Here is a 14120-nt window from a genome sequence, read left to right as displayed (position 1 = left end):
CACCGTCACCCCACCCCACCCCGTCGGTGCTACCCCCCCACATCCCACCCCCACCCCACCACCAGCCTATCGGTGCTCTTCCCCCCTCCCCGCCCCCCCACACCCACCACCAGCCCGTCGGTGCTCTTCCCCCCCCGCCCCCCACACCCACCACCAGCCTGTCAGTGCTCCCCACACCCCACCACCCCGCCCCCCACCTCTACCCCACCGCCAGCCTGTCAGTAGTCTCCCCCCACGCCCCTCACCTCCACCCCCACCCCAACACCCACCCCACTGCCAGCTCGTTGGTGTACCCACCCCACCCCCACCCCACCGCCAGCTCATCAGTGCAAACCCCCCGCTCCCCACCCCCATCCTACCCCACCGCCAGCTCGTCGGTATACACCCCCACCCCACCCCACCGCCAGCTCGTCGGTGCAACACCCCCGCTTCCCCCCAACGCCCCCCACCCACACCCCACCGCCAGTCCATTGGAGCATGCCAGGAGCAGCAGCAGACATAGCTAAAAATGAGGTGCCAACCTGGGGAAGCTGCAACACAGGACTACATGCTTGCTAAAAAGTGGAAGCAGCATGCTATAGACATGACTAAGTGATCCCACAATCAACGGATCAGATCAAAGCTCTGCAGTCCTGCCACATCCAGTCGTGAATGGTGGTGGATGATTAAACAACTAACGGGAGGCTCCATGAATATCCCCATCCTCAATGATGGTGGAGCCCAGCACATGAGTGCAAAAGACAAGGCTGAAGCGTTTGCAATCATCTTCAGCCAGACGTGCCGAGTGGATGATCCATATCGGCCTCCTCCTGAGGTCCCCACCATCACAGAATCCAGCCGTCAGCCAATTCTATTCACTCCATGTGATATCAAGAAATGGCTGAGTGCACTGGATGGAGCAAAGGCTCCGGGCCCTGGCAATATCTCAGCTATCGTGCTGAAGACTTGTGCTCCAGAACTAGCTGTGCCACTAGCCAAGCTGTTCCAGTACAGCTACAACACTGGCATCTACCCAACAATGTGGAAAACTGCCCAGGTGTGCCCTGTCCACAAAAAGCAGGACAAATCCAATCCGTCCAATTACCGCCCCATCAGTCTACTCTCAATCATCAGCAAAGTGATGGCAGTATCATCGACAGTGCTATCAAGCGGCACTTACTCACCAATAACCTACTCACTGATGCCCAGTTTGGGTTCCACCAAGACCACTCAGCTGCCGACCTCATTACAGCCTTGGTCCAAACATGGACAAAGGAACTGAATTCCAGAGGTGAGGTGAGAGTGACTGCCCTTGACATCAAGGCAGCATTTGACCGAGTGTGGCATCAAGGAGCCCTAGTAAAACTGAAGTCAATGGGAATCAGGGGGAAAAACTCAGCACTGGCTGGAGTCATACCCAGCACAAAGGAAGATGGTTGTGGTGATTGAAGGTCAATCATCACAGCCCCAGGACATCACTGCAGGAGTTCCTCGGGGCAGTAGCCCAGGCCAAACCATCTTCAGCTGCTTCATCAATGACCTTCCCTCCAACATAATGTCAGAAATGCGGATGTTCGCTGATGACTGCACAGTGTTCAGTGCCATTCACAACTCCTCAGATAATGAAGCAGTCCATGCTCGCATGCAACAAGACCTGGATGACGTTCAGGCTTGGGATGATAAGTGGCAGGTAACATTCGTGCCACAGAAGTGCCAGGCAATGACTATCTCCAACAAGCAAGAGTCTAAACACCGCTCCTTGACATTCAATGGCATTACCATCACCGAATCCCCCACCATCAACATCCTGGGGGTCACTATTGACCAAAAACCTAACTGGACCAGCCACATAAATACTGTGGCAACAAGAGCAGGTCAGAGGCTAGGTATTCTGCGGTGGGTGTCTCACCTCCTGACTCCCCAAAGCCTTTCTACCATCTACAAGGCACAAGTAAGGAGTGTGATGGAATACTCACCACTTGCCTGGATGAGTGGAGCTCTGACAACACTCAAGAAGCTAGACACCATCCAGGACAAAGCAGCCCGCTTGATTGTCACCCCCTCTACCACTTTAAACATCCACTCCCTCCACCACCGGTGTACCGTGGCTGCAGTGTGTACCATCTACAAGATGCACTGCAGCAACTTGCCAAAGCTTCTTCGGCAGCACCTCCCAAACCCGTGACCTCATCCACCGAGAAGGACAAGGGCAGCAGGCGCATGGGAACACCACCACCTCCAAGTTCTCCTCCAAGTCACACATCATCCTGACTTAGAATTATATTGCCGATCCTTCATCGTCGCTGGGTCAAAATCCTGGAACTCCCTCCCTAACAGCACTGTGGGAGTACCTTCACCACATGGAATGCGGCTCACCACCACCTTCTCGAGGGCAATTAGGGATGGGCAATAAATGCTGGCTTTGCCAGCAACGCCCACATCCCATAAAAACGAATTTTAAAAAATGTTCGGCTTCAATAAATTAAAATGCCAAAAAATTTCGGAGAAAAAGTAATAACTGGACCCAGAACATTCCAGTTCATAGTGATACAATCTCAAATCACCACTTACATTCCCACTTTAGATAAACATAGCTGTGCATCAGCTGTTCATTGGTTTACACACTCTGTGCTTGTACTGTGCTGATGGGTTTCCGCTGCAAATGCCTGTGGGAGTGGCAGATCTTTCTGAAACAATAGTTGGTTTCTAATATAGTCATTTTTCAAGAGTGGCATATGATTTCTTGTAAAGTAATTTACATGTTGACACAGCAGCTTGTAGAACAAATCACAACCATCCAATATAAAGAGCTCAGTCCTGCTGGAATAGTGTTAAAAGCAGAGTTCCTGCTCTCCTCTACCACCTCTTCATCATCTGATCTTGCAAGGAACTTGTCAGCTCGTAACAAATCCATACAACCCCAAAATCAAATCTGCAGTATGAACAGAATGTGCTTATGCATTAGATTTACTTAGTGGCTGTATTTTTGGATACAGGATGTTAGCTTGAGGCTTTACCATGAATTATTAAATGTACTGAGTGCGACAGAGTGAGACTTCTTCGATAGCTGGATTTATGTGGGCGAATGAAATAGCAGTTTACCGTATACTTGACTATATTGGCTCCTGGAATATTATTCTGTCTATTTTTTGTTAATGCTGAAATGCAGGGTGCTGGAAAAAGATTCCTTTTAAAATATCGATTTCAGCAGTTAGCATGCTGGCTGTGGAAGAAGAGGACTTTGGACTCTCAAACCAATGGATCATCAATTCAAATCCTAAGCCCCAGTCCACACCTGAACTCACATGGCCACGCTGGTTAAAAGCTCAGCAGTGAAGTACTTAGTCTCATGATGCAAGAAAAACTCTAAGTGTACCTTCCATCTGTCATTCACAGAAGCATTGATAGTTGCCATGGAGAAGTATGTGGCCCAAACTGTACTGCCAACTATTATTAGATATGTATTAAAGTGTATTTTAACTTGGGGTACATTTGGGGCTGAGCAGGAAACCCCCACAGCCAGCTGAGCATGAGGCCTGGGTCATTTTAACTCCCGGGATTCATTCGCATTGCTCTGGGCTGTCTCCCATCCGAAGCTAGCGGGAATGATGTAAGAGCCAGCGGACAGTGTGGGAAATCGGGAAAAAGGCCAACACCGCCGGGGACACAAGGGAATGGTCCACAGCAAGGTAAGTGATGAAAGGGCCAGTAAAGTGGGGAGGGATGGCCTGGGGGAGAAGAGGCCACAAGGAACCTCAAGGAAATGTAAAAACAACACTTACCTGGGCCTCTACTGGACGCTATGTGGGGCTCCCAATCCCTGGAGTTAAAATCATATTGAGGCACAGATGACATCATTGGGTCATGACTTTTACATTTTAATTATGCCCCTGCCTTCCAGGGACGAGGAGTCTCCATGCTGCTGAAATCCCGGCAGTACAAATGACGTGGGGCAAGAACGCATTGGAAACATGGTGCAAACACCCCCCGCTATTTTAACTACCTGCCCGGCCCATTTGCATTGAGCGGGCTGTGTTAAAATCTGAGCTTAAATGTAAAAATATAACATTAACTGGGAATTCCCTTAGAACTGCTCCCACTCCGCTGCTGCAAATTCACCGGGTATGCTGTGGACACCTCACTTATGGGATTTCTGCCGCATTTCTGGTGAGGTTGTGGCAGTGGAGTGGGAGCAGCTGAAGGGATAATTTCAGGCTACCCCAGATCAGGCATATTCCCCAGATGTTCACCTTCAACTAAAGTTAGAGATAGCTGAATTCTATAAGACGCTTAATTGGGTCTAAAGGTCCAGGCTATCTCTCTCTAAAGGAAAGGAACAACTTGAAGATGTTACCGTCTTCCAGATAGCACTTTTAATAAGTTTAACTAGACTGTAACCTTTCGGATATTATGAGGGTTCGGAAACCCCCCCCAGAATTCTGCAACTCCTCACCAAAGAGTGTACAGAGATTGAGTTTGCGAGTTTGATACAGAAATACTATTTAAGACAATTCTAAAATATATAGATTTATTAAAGAACCGACTTGCAGTTAACAGCTGGTGAGTCAATCGCAACTTTAACCTTAACTTCGTTACATTTATACATTTCTTATTATTTATAATCCAGGATATCCACCAAAATCAAATAAGAGTACCTCTTGATCCCCGAGACTCAAAGAGTTAAAAACTTACAGAGCCTGCCTCTGAAGTTGAGAATCGCTTGCCCCTTCTAGCAACTTCTGATTTGCTATCTGAAAGCTCTATTTTTATACTCTTTTTTAGTGGTTTATCCTTTAAAGTTTTCTGCTGATGTAAGCTAATTATCTCTAGTCACCTTCTATTGAATTCTTTTCTATTCTTACTGTCAATTCAGCTGTTAACTTTCAGAATCCTGTCTGCTGTATAGGTGTTCAAAAACTTATCATAAAAAATGGTTATTACAGATTTATTTTTTTGATGCCATTCTTACGAAGGGCTTCAATTCAATTCTTAATATCACCTTAACTGGTTATAAGCAGAAATCATGTCTATGAACACAATGTGATTGCTTGGTGTCATCTATTGATATTATATTTTCAAAGTCTTCTGTAGGTACCTTTTACAATACGTAAATCAAAAAACACTTCAACTAGGGTGTTCTTTGCATTTCTTAGCTACTTCAATTGGTTGTATATATAATCATGTTTCCTGTTTCATTTGATGCCTTATTTATCAAAGGCACATGGTTCTTTAATGTTCCGTGTTTCTGTTCGAAGTGCTGGTTTTTAACACTTTAAACTGGGTATAGCTATTGTGCTGGTTCCAAACTGCAGACTTCTTGGAAGCAAGCCTTTGCTTCTTCAATAGGGCCTTTGTCTCAGTATTAACAATCAATTTCCATTTCAAAAGCTTGTGTGGTGTTTACAACTTTTGTGTTAACACTTCATCTTATCTCAGAAGCCTATATTCACAGCTTGTGTTGTTGAGGCTTTTTAGATTTTTAAACCCAGTATGTCATGTTTTAATAAGGTCAGAATTCTATTCATAGGATGGTGTATCTTTCTGAAATATAGCTTTTTCTTTTCACAGTCTCACAGAATTATTTGTGCTGCACAAAATGTAAACTGATTGTTGTTTTTATTCCCATGCTCGCATAATCCTAGGAACAGCTGCACTTCCATCAAAGTTACAGTGGCAAAATGGAAGCAACTTTGAGGAAATTAAACCCATTATTTTATAGTTGACTCATACAGAACTATAAAGATTAGATTTTATTAAGACTTCTTTATGAAGATTCATTTTTCATTGACAATAGAGGCTGTTGATCTGATTATGAAAGTGTACCTATATTCCCCACTTCGATCAGTTTTATGGTTTATTGCACCCATCTAAGGTTTTCCAGGTCCTGAGGAATGAAAATGGTGCTATTATAAATGCATGTCATTTCTTTTTTTGCCTCTTCTCCAGATCCTGTCAGTAAGGATTATGTGAGAGTGACGTGGGCTGACTTGTCCTCTAGTTTTCACGCTCAAAGTCCTGTGAAATCATGAACTAGCAGGATTCCCAGATTGGAATTTCATATTGGAGAGGAGCTGCCAACCCTATATCAGGCAGGAAATGTAAAAAAAAGATTTGAAAATTGCTTTCTGTTGTCATTTTATATTCTTCTTATCTCATCAAGTCTGAAGTGTGATGTACCGTTGCGAAGGAAGAAAATGGGTTGGAGATCAACACTGCTCTTTAATTAGGTACCTGAAAGGGGCCTGATATAACTGGCCATTGCATTTCCATTCCTCCAACATTGTGAAGAAGCAATTGACCTCCAGCAGCAATCTCCTTACATCAGCAGGGTTTTAATCACAAATTTATCATTGGGAATGAACTTGCATTATTCTAATTAATTTCATTAATTTTCCTGGAATGGAAGTTGGGTTAATAGTTCTGTAGTCTCTTGTGATTTGTCTTCTGCCTGAAAAAACATTTCTTACTTCCTATCCTATGGTAGCCTCTCAGCATTCAGTAACTCTTTCATGATTATTGCCATTGCTGTACTATTCTTTTTCATCTGGTCTCCCTCAACTCTTCTGAATACCATGAGGCCCTTGGAATTCATTTGTCTCTATTCCCATTATCTTTTCATGTATCTCTACCATATTGATCTCTAAACCCTCTATAGTATTCAATGTACTGTAATAGTTGAACAAAATCTTTGTGTTACACTCATTTGGTATTTGACTGTGTACTTCTCCTTTTGAAGCTCACCTTTAACTTTTAGTATTCGAACTTGGTCTCTGACGACTCTTCTGCTGTTGTGATATTGCATAAATTATTTTGCTTCTTTTAAGTATACTTATCCTCCATATTCAACATAGTGTTTTTAAACATATTCCACTCACCCTCAAATTAGGCATCTTTCAGTTATATCTCCTAGTTAATTTCTTTTAACTTCTATCATATTTTTATACCTTTCGCCTTTAAAGTTAGATATTATTGTCTTAGTCCTTAGTGGTGCAGATTTCTAAATTTTCTCGAACTAAATCCTGTTATGATCTAGTTCATAAAAGTTGCAGTGCTTTAAATTACAAATCCTGCCCTGATTTGTTTTGCTATAACTAAGTCAATATCCTTGCCACTCCATTTGGGTTCTGAATATATTGGGGTAGATCTTGACTTTGTGCAATAGTGTAAAATGGGTGATAGCTAATTTTTATTTCCATTGCAGTCAATGGTCCAAAAGCAATCTTACTACCTTGACTGATTCGCGTGCCCTACTTCAAGATGGACATTCCGACTTTATGTTAAGACGATTGAGCTATTATTGTCAGCATTATAATTTGGGTGCTCTCCAGATACATTGTGCTAGAAATTCAGCTGGCTAGTGCCTCCCGTTAGCACCTCCGGGAGTGATAACGGGTCGCTAACCACTTACCACCCAGGCGCGGCGAGAAGATCGACTCCCGCTATATTTGGCGGGAGGTTTGCGGCGGCGGTATGGCGTTGCGCCCCGATCTCCTTTGCCTGGAGATCATGACATCATTGCCGTGCGCATTGCCCTGGTAGCGCCCCAGACCCGAAGTTTGGTTTCGCCCCCTGCAGCATCACCGGGCGAAAACACTGGCAGCTGCAGGAGGCGTTCACCGGGAGGCTGGGCGCTTCGGGGGTGATACTTAAAGGCGAGGTGGCTGAGGTAGGAAAAAAATTCAAAAATGCTCGTTCTCTTTTTTTCTTGCTTTTATCCACCGCAATCGCTCAGCCCAGCACTCTGCTGCAGTGCATCGAGCTGATCAGGCCAGATTGCGGCTGCCGTCGGGGACCAGGTAAGTTGCTTTCCCTTGCAGAGCCTGCAGCGATAGCCCTTCCCTTTAAGGGAGTGAAGGAGCCTTCCAACGCGGCTGTGCTGCACGGCCCATTGTGGAGCGCTGCACACCTACCACCCTGCCTGTTACACTCCAGGAAGGAAGTGGTGTGCTTGATTTAGCGCTCCACTTCCTTCCTGGAGCGCAAAACCAAATTTTTAAAAGTTGAAATACATTAGCGCCTGCCGCTAATTTAAAAAATAGCTACTTTTAAAAGTTAGCACCCCAAACGGGACTATAATGCATTTATCCCCCTTTTTCTCATACTGACTGCAAAAGTCCACTTCCAAAGATAAGCCCGTTTCCAGGGGACCGAAACATGACCTTATGGGGCTAATTTTAAACAAACCCACCCAGCGAGAATCTAATGAGATTGGATCAGCTGACCATTTTACACCCTGCCCAATTTTACTTTCTATTTTAGCCTATAAAAACAATCTCGCAAATTTTTAAAGATTTCCCTGGTGCCAAAACAATCCATACATGCCAGTAATGCAGCAGTATTCTTTGGGTACAGATGTCAGGAAATACAATAAATGACATATTTCCATCATTTGTGTGTCCTAAACCTGTGACACCTGCTTTATCATTGAATATAGTTTGCTGCAAAGGAACTTTAATATCTATATATATGAAAGGATATGTCTGTCTGTCTGTCTCTCTGTCTGTCTCTCTGTCCGGCTATACAATCAAAAGTTTCAGGGCTAAAAATTCAGTTTGGGGCGCCAAGCTCACCTGGGCGCCGGAATTACTGCTGCGCGTGGAGCCACTTGCGCCATCGGGATATTCAGTTTCTGCGCCCCAAATGGAAGCGGGCCGCTAAACGAGGCTTCCCGCGCCTCGCTTGGGGCGCTGAAACTGAATATCGGCACGCTAAGGGCCGCAGCGCCACCCGCTGTGGCACGGCACGCTGCGGTACTGCAGGCCTTCCTCCCACTGTTAAGGGGGAGGTGCCTGCAACAGCATGATCCCCGCTCGCAAGTGCCGGCAAATGAGCCCGGCACCAAGGAGAAGTGCCGGGCTCTCGGGAAACAGCCGGCAATGCCGCGGGGGGGGGGTTGTAGGAGGCCGGGGACGGAGGTGCGGGCAGGCGGCCGCTGAAAAAGCGGCCGGCCGCACCTCCACCTTAACTAGCGCCACTACCGCCACAGATTGGCCCCTGTGTACCGGTCGCTATTTGCGGCCGGCGCGGAAGAGGCGGGCGCGACCTAATATGGCGTTCGGGGCAGTAGCGGGGCGCTGCGCACACCGATGACGTCATCGGTGGTGGCGCAGCGCTACAGGCTAACGCCGCCATTACCGCCCCGCTAAATATCATGGTGGTTGTGGCCAGTGGCGCTAAAGCCTCTGAGTGGCCTCTTTGGGCGCAAACTGGTGGTGCAGGCCACTGAATTTCTAGGCCATAGAGCGTACCTACACCTATGTTATATCAAAAGAAAGCTCATCATTAGTGGACTCTTGTAGGCATGTTTACTTTTTGCTCGGACAAAATTTCTGCCGACGGTTGGACAAAAATTGTGCCGACGGTATCCAAAAAACGTTCAAAATTCCTCTCATTATCCGCTCATTTGCATCGAGTGGGGGCGGGTTCATTGTGTGTGCGGGCGGGCCATCCAACAGTTGAGTGATGTGATGATTGGCCAATCCTACAGTTCAGTGACCTGACGGTTGACCAATCGGTGCATGTGTGGGCGGGCCTAATCATTCTCAACTGAGGTGAGTGTCCGCCATCTTGATTCCTAACGATTTTTTCCCCCACTTTCTGTGTGTTTATTTTTCCCACTTTCTGTGTGTACCCCATTAGGTTCTTTTGTGCAGTTGTCTTCTTAGCTATGGGGTGCTTAAAAACCTGAACTTTGATATTTAGGAATCTCTCTGTATTGTAGTGGATGCGTGGAGCCGCAGCCTAGCAGTGCGGGAAGCCTGGGCCTCGAGTTCAGTGGATTCCCAGCGCGCCCGGAACCTGTCGAGCCTGCTGAAGGCCCTCGGCATCTCACTCTCCCCCCCCCCGCCAGTCTCTCTCTCTCTCTTCCCCGCGCAGCCCGAAAGCCCGGGGGAAGAGGGAAGCGAGTAGCTGAGCGGCGGGCAGCGCCTCTCTCTCCCGGAACCTGTCGAACCTGCTGAAGGCCCTCGGCGTCTCACTCCCCCCCGCCCCCAGTCTCTCTCTCTCCCCCGCGCAGCCCGAAAGTCCGGGGGAAGAGAGCAGGTGAGCGGCGGCGTCTCTCTCTCTCCCCCCCCACCACAGCGAAAGGCGTTCGTCTGCCGCCCGGCCAACCAGTTTGCGGTGGCGTCTCTCTCTCCCCCCCACCACAGCGACTCACTCTCCCCCCCCAGTCTCTCTCTCGCTCTCTTCCCCGCGCAGCCCGAAAGTCAGGGGGAAGAGAGCAGGTGAGTGGCGGCGTCTCTCTCTCCCCCCCACCGCAGCGAAAGGCGTTCGTCTGCCGCCCGGCCAACCGGTTTGCGGCGGCGTCTCTCTCTCCCCCCCACCGCAGCGACTCACTCTCCCCCCCCAGTCTCTCTCTCTCTCTCTTCCCCGCGCAGCCCGAAAGTCAGGGGGAAGAGAGCAGGTGAGCGGCGGCGTCGCTCTCTCCCCCCCACTGCAGCGAAAGGCGAGGAGGAGGAGGGGGGGGAAGAAGGAGGAGGAGGGGGGGAAGAAGGAGGAGGAGGCGGGGGAAGAAGGAGGAGGGGGGGAAGAAGGAGGAGGAGGAGGGGGAGAAGGAGGAGGAGGAGGAGGGGGGAAGAAGGAGGAGGAGGAGGGGGTGAAGAAGGAGGAGGAGGGGGGGAAGAAGGAGGAGGAGGAGGGTGGGGAAGAAGGAGGAGGAGGAGGGGGGGAAGAAGGAGGAGGAGGAGGGGGAAGAAGGAGGAGGGGGGAAGAAGGAGGAGATGGGGAAGAAAGAGGAGGGGGGAAGGAGGAGGAGGGGGGGAAGAAGGAGGAGATGGGGAAGAAAGAGGAGGGGGGAAGAAGGAGGAGGAGGGGGGAAGAAGGAGGAGGGGGGAAGAAGGAGAAGGAGGGGGGAAGAAGGAGGAGGAGGGGGAAGAAGGAGAGGGGGGAAAGGAGGAGGAGGAGGAGGGGGAAGAAGAAGGAGGAGGGGGGAAGAAGGAGGAGGAGCGGGTGGGGGAAGAAGGAGGAGGAGGGGGGAAGAAGGAGGAGGAGGGGGCGGGAAGAAGGAGGAGGGGAGGAAGAAGGAGGAGGGGGGAAGAAGGAGGAGGAGGGGGAAAGAAGGAGAAGGGGGGGAAGGAGGAGGAGGGGGCAGGAGGAGGAGGGGGGAAGGAGGAGGAGGGGGGAAGAAGGAGGAGGAGGGGGGAAGAAGGAGGAGGGGGGAAGAAGGAGGAGGAGGGGGGGAAGAAAGAGGAGGAGGGGGGGAAGAAGGAGGAGGAGGGGGGTCACGCTCTCTCTTCCCCCCAGTCGCACTCTCTCTTCCCTCCAATTGCGCTCTCTCTTCCCCCCAGTCGCGCTCTCTCTTCCCCCCAGTCGCGCTCTCTCTTCCCCCCAGTCACACTCTCTCTTCCCCCCAGTCGCTCTCTCTCTCTCTCTTCCAACAACAACATGCCCTCAAAAAAGCCTCGGCACCGCTGGGCACCCCCAGCTAGTAGTCATATAATTTGGATATGTTGTTTTAGTCTAGTTAAATTTCTTTATGCTTTTAGAGGGTGCTTTAATTTATTTCCCCCTTATTGGTCCTTTGAGTAAAACCTCAAGTCCTTTTTTTTCCAGAAGGAGTTTCTGAATATCCCTAGATATGAGAGTAGAGATGCCTGAGTAATGGAGTTTTCTGTGAATAGCACCAATGGTATTCATAATTGGGCTACATGAAATACATTTATAGTAGGATGAGCTGACTCATTACTTTGTCCCCAGTGGCAGATGAGTTGAAGCAATAGATAGTGCTGACTCTCAAATCCATAATTTTAGGAAATCAATGTTCCACTGTGCTACCATTTTCTTTCCTTGCTTTAAATCTACAACTATACCTTCTCTTGGTTTCAAATCGAGTGATAGTTTGACCATTCCAATATTGCATTGTTTTGCCTTGCAACAGTTTTGAGTATCTCCAAGCCATTGTCTTCCTGCAGAATGTCCGACAAGGACATTAACACTTTTACCGACACTATTTATATAAATTGTTTAGTGAGGGATTATAACTCAGAATACGTATTCTGATTTTTGCCTACGGTTAAAATCTTCAAACTTTATATTTTATGCACTAATATAAATTCCCAAACCATAATGCTTTCTCCCAAAAGCTTGCTTTCTCTTACTTTTATACTTAAACGCCTCCATCAGCCTGGAGAAAATGTTTTACTTTCATCTGTTCATAGCTTTTGATTCAAAGTCAGGCATGCAAGGCATTCCTTGTCAAATAATATTTGCACTGTTCCACTAAATAATTTCGCTTTCTGTTGCTGCGCTATCACAGCACTTATACTTGTTCAGCCTGTGTACTTTTAAACAAGGTAGCAAACATGTCTTGAGCTAGTTCATTCTATTCCTGTCTGAAAACTCTTCTGTCTGTTCTGGGGTTAACGTAACTTCACACCGTGCAGATTTTTATTTTTTTTACTTTATTGTTTCTGACAATGCCATGAAGAAAATACTTGCTTATAAAGTTGAATCATATAATCTTGCTGCCTTCAGTATTGTGCTTCTTAATTTGAATTTAACATGGCCCTGACATTGGATTCTGCTTTATTATAAATCAGAAGCAATCCCTACTATTTAATCACTGATCAGTTTGAGCAGCTAAAAGATATTTCATGTGGAATGCATTTTTCAAATATTTTCTGCAGTCATTATATTATATATTTTGTAGATTATTGCAGCCATTTCTGTATTTTTTAAATATATATCTTTGATTTAAATACAATTCAAAGTTGCCATGACTATCTTTAACTTTGATACTAATTTCACATTTCCCAAATTTAACATTAGCAATTTTTTTTTAGCAACAATGACAACTGATTACTGCTTGATGTATCTCTCTTTTGACTCACACCTTGTGTTGGAATCTGGGTATTGTTGCACATTCAGTCCTTCAGTTTCCCCAGCTGTCAATGAATGCAGTGCAATGCTCTCACCATTACAATTCACTCAGACATGTATGAATAGGTGAAACTTGACTGAGCTAAGGATGTGTTCAGGTTTTAGTTGAGTACAGTTGAACTTTATCGGGAGTTCCTTCTTTCTGTTATAATGGATTCAACTAAGGCAGGAGGATGCAAATATAAAATTAAAACACTAACTAGCAGCATGATTCTATCAGTAATCCATTCAACATATTTGTGTGGTAAATGCCCAGAATCGTGTTTGGTTATTGGTCAAATGTTACAGTATGATTTTCTACTTTTTTTTTTTACTTAACCCTGCTGCTGACAGCAAGTTGAGCTATCAAACAGAACAGAACTTGTAATAATACAAATTAAACAGCTCAATAGCCAGAAATGAGTGTCTGGACCTTTGTTAATGAGTGTGACTTATTTTTTCACTGGCGATAACCAAAACAAAATGGCTTATCAAATAAATCTTACTGAGGAATTAATCATATACAGGGACCTTTGTTGAAATAATTTGTTAAATATAAAAATACAACCGCCCCCCCTGCTCCCACCCACATAACAACACAAAAAACCTAAAGGAACAGCTGGTATGCAGAGAACTGCAGAGAATTGGGGCTAGAAATTGATTATAGCCCAGGAATAAGCAATATCATTAGAAAAGTTTGAAAATTAGCGCCAGGCACTAATGCTTTAGACTGCATGCAAAATTCATTCTCACTGCTCAAAGAAATGACTGGGGTGCTAAAGGCCTAGCTCATTGGCGTTACACTTAATGGGTGGACCAATATCGGGTGCAGTCTAATTGCAACTCATCATTGCCACAGGCTTTTCCCAGTATTTAAAGGGGAGGTTCATTGATACTGCAGCACCTCATTCTCAGCATTGCTGGCTGTGCAGCTGTCTCAGCAAAGAAAAGCACAACAAGGGGAAGGAGCCAGAGGACTGAAACAGGTTTGCTCATGGCAGATCCACCTCAATCGGGTGGTTAGGGTGATTGAATGCTTTAACAAATGCTACATACCATCATCTGTACCACAAGCTTCACACACTGCCCAAAGCACCAGACCCCCACCACTTACCCACCAACAATCTCTACCTACCAACACTCACACCAACATCTCCCACCTTGCACACAATGACAGCTATGGGGGGGAAGGGGTGCAGATGCCAGTACAGCCCCCATTAATATTACCAAGTGTAACAGTTTGAATCTTTGAAGAATAAATGTAGCTACTTTTTATTTGCCAGAAG

Source organism: Somniosus microcephalus, chromosome 6, assembly GCF_052327205.1.
Source record: "Somniosus microcephalus isolate GS21.2 chromosome 6, FLI_Smic_1.0, whole genome shotgun sequence".
Classification (NCBI taxonomy): Eukaryota; Metazoa; Chordata; class Chondrichthyes; order Squaliformes; family Somniosidae; genus Somniosus; species Somniosus microcephalus.
Note: the sequence above shows the minus strand (reverse complement) of the source record.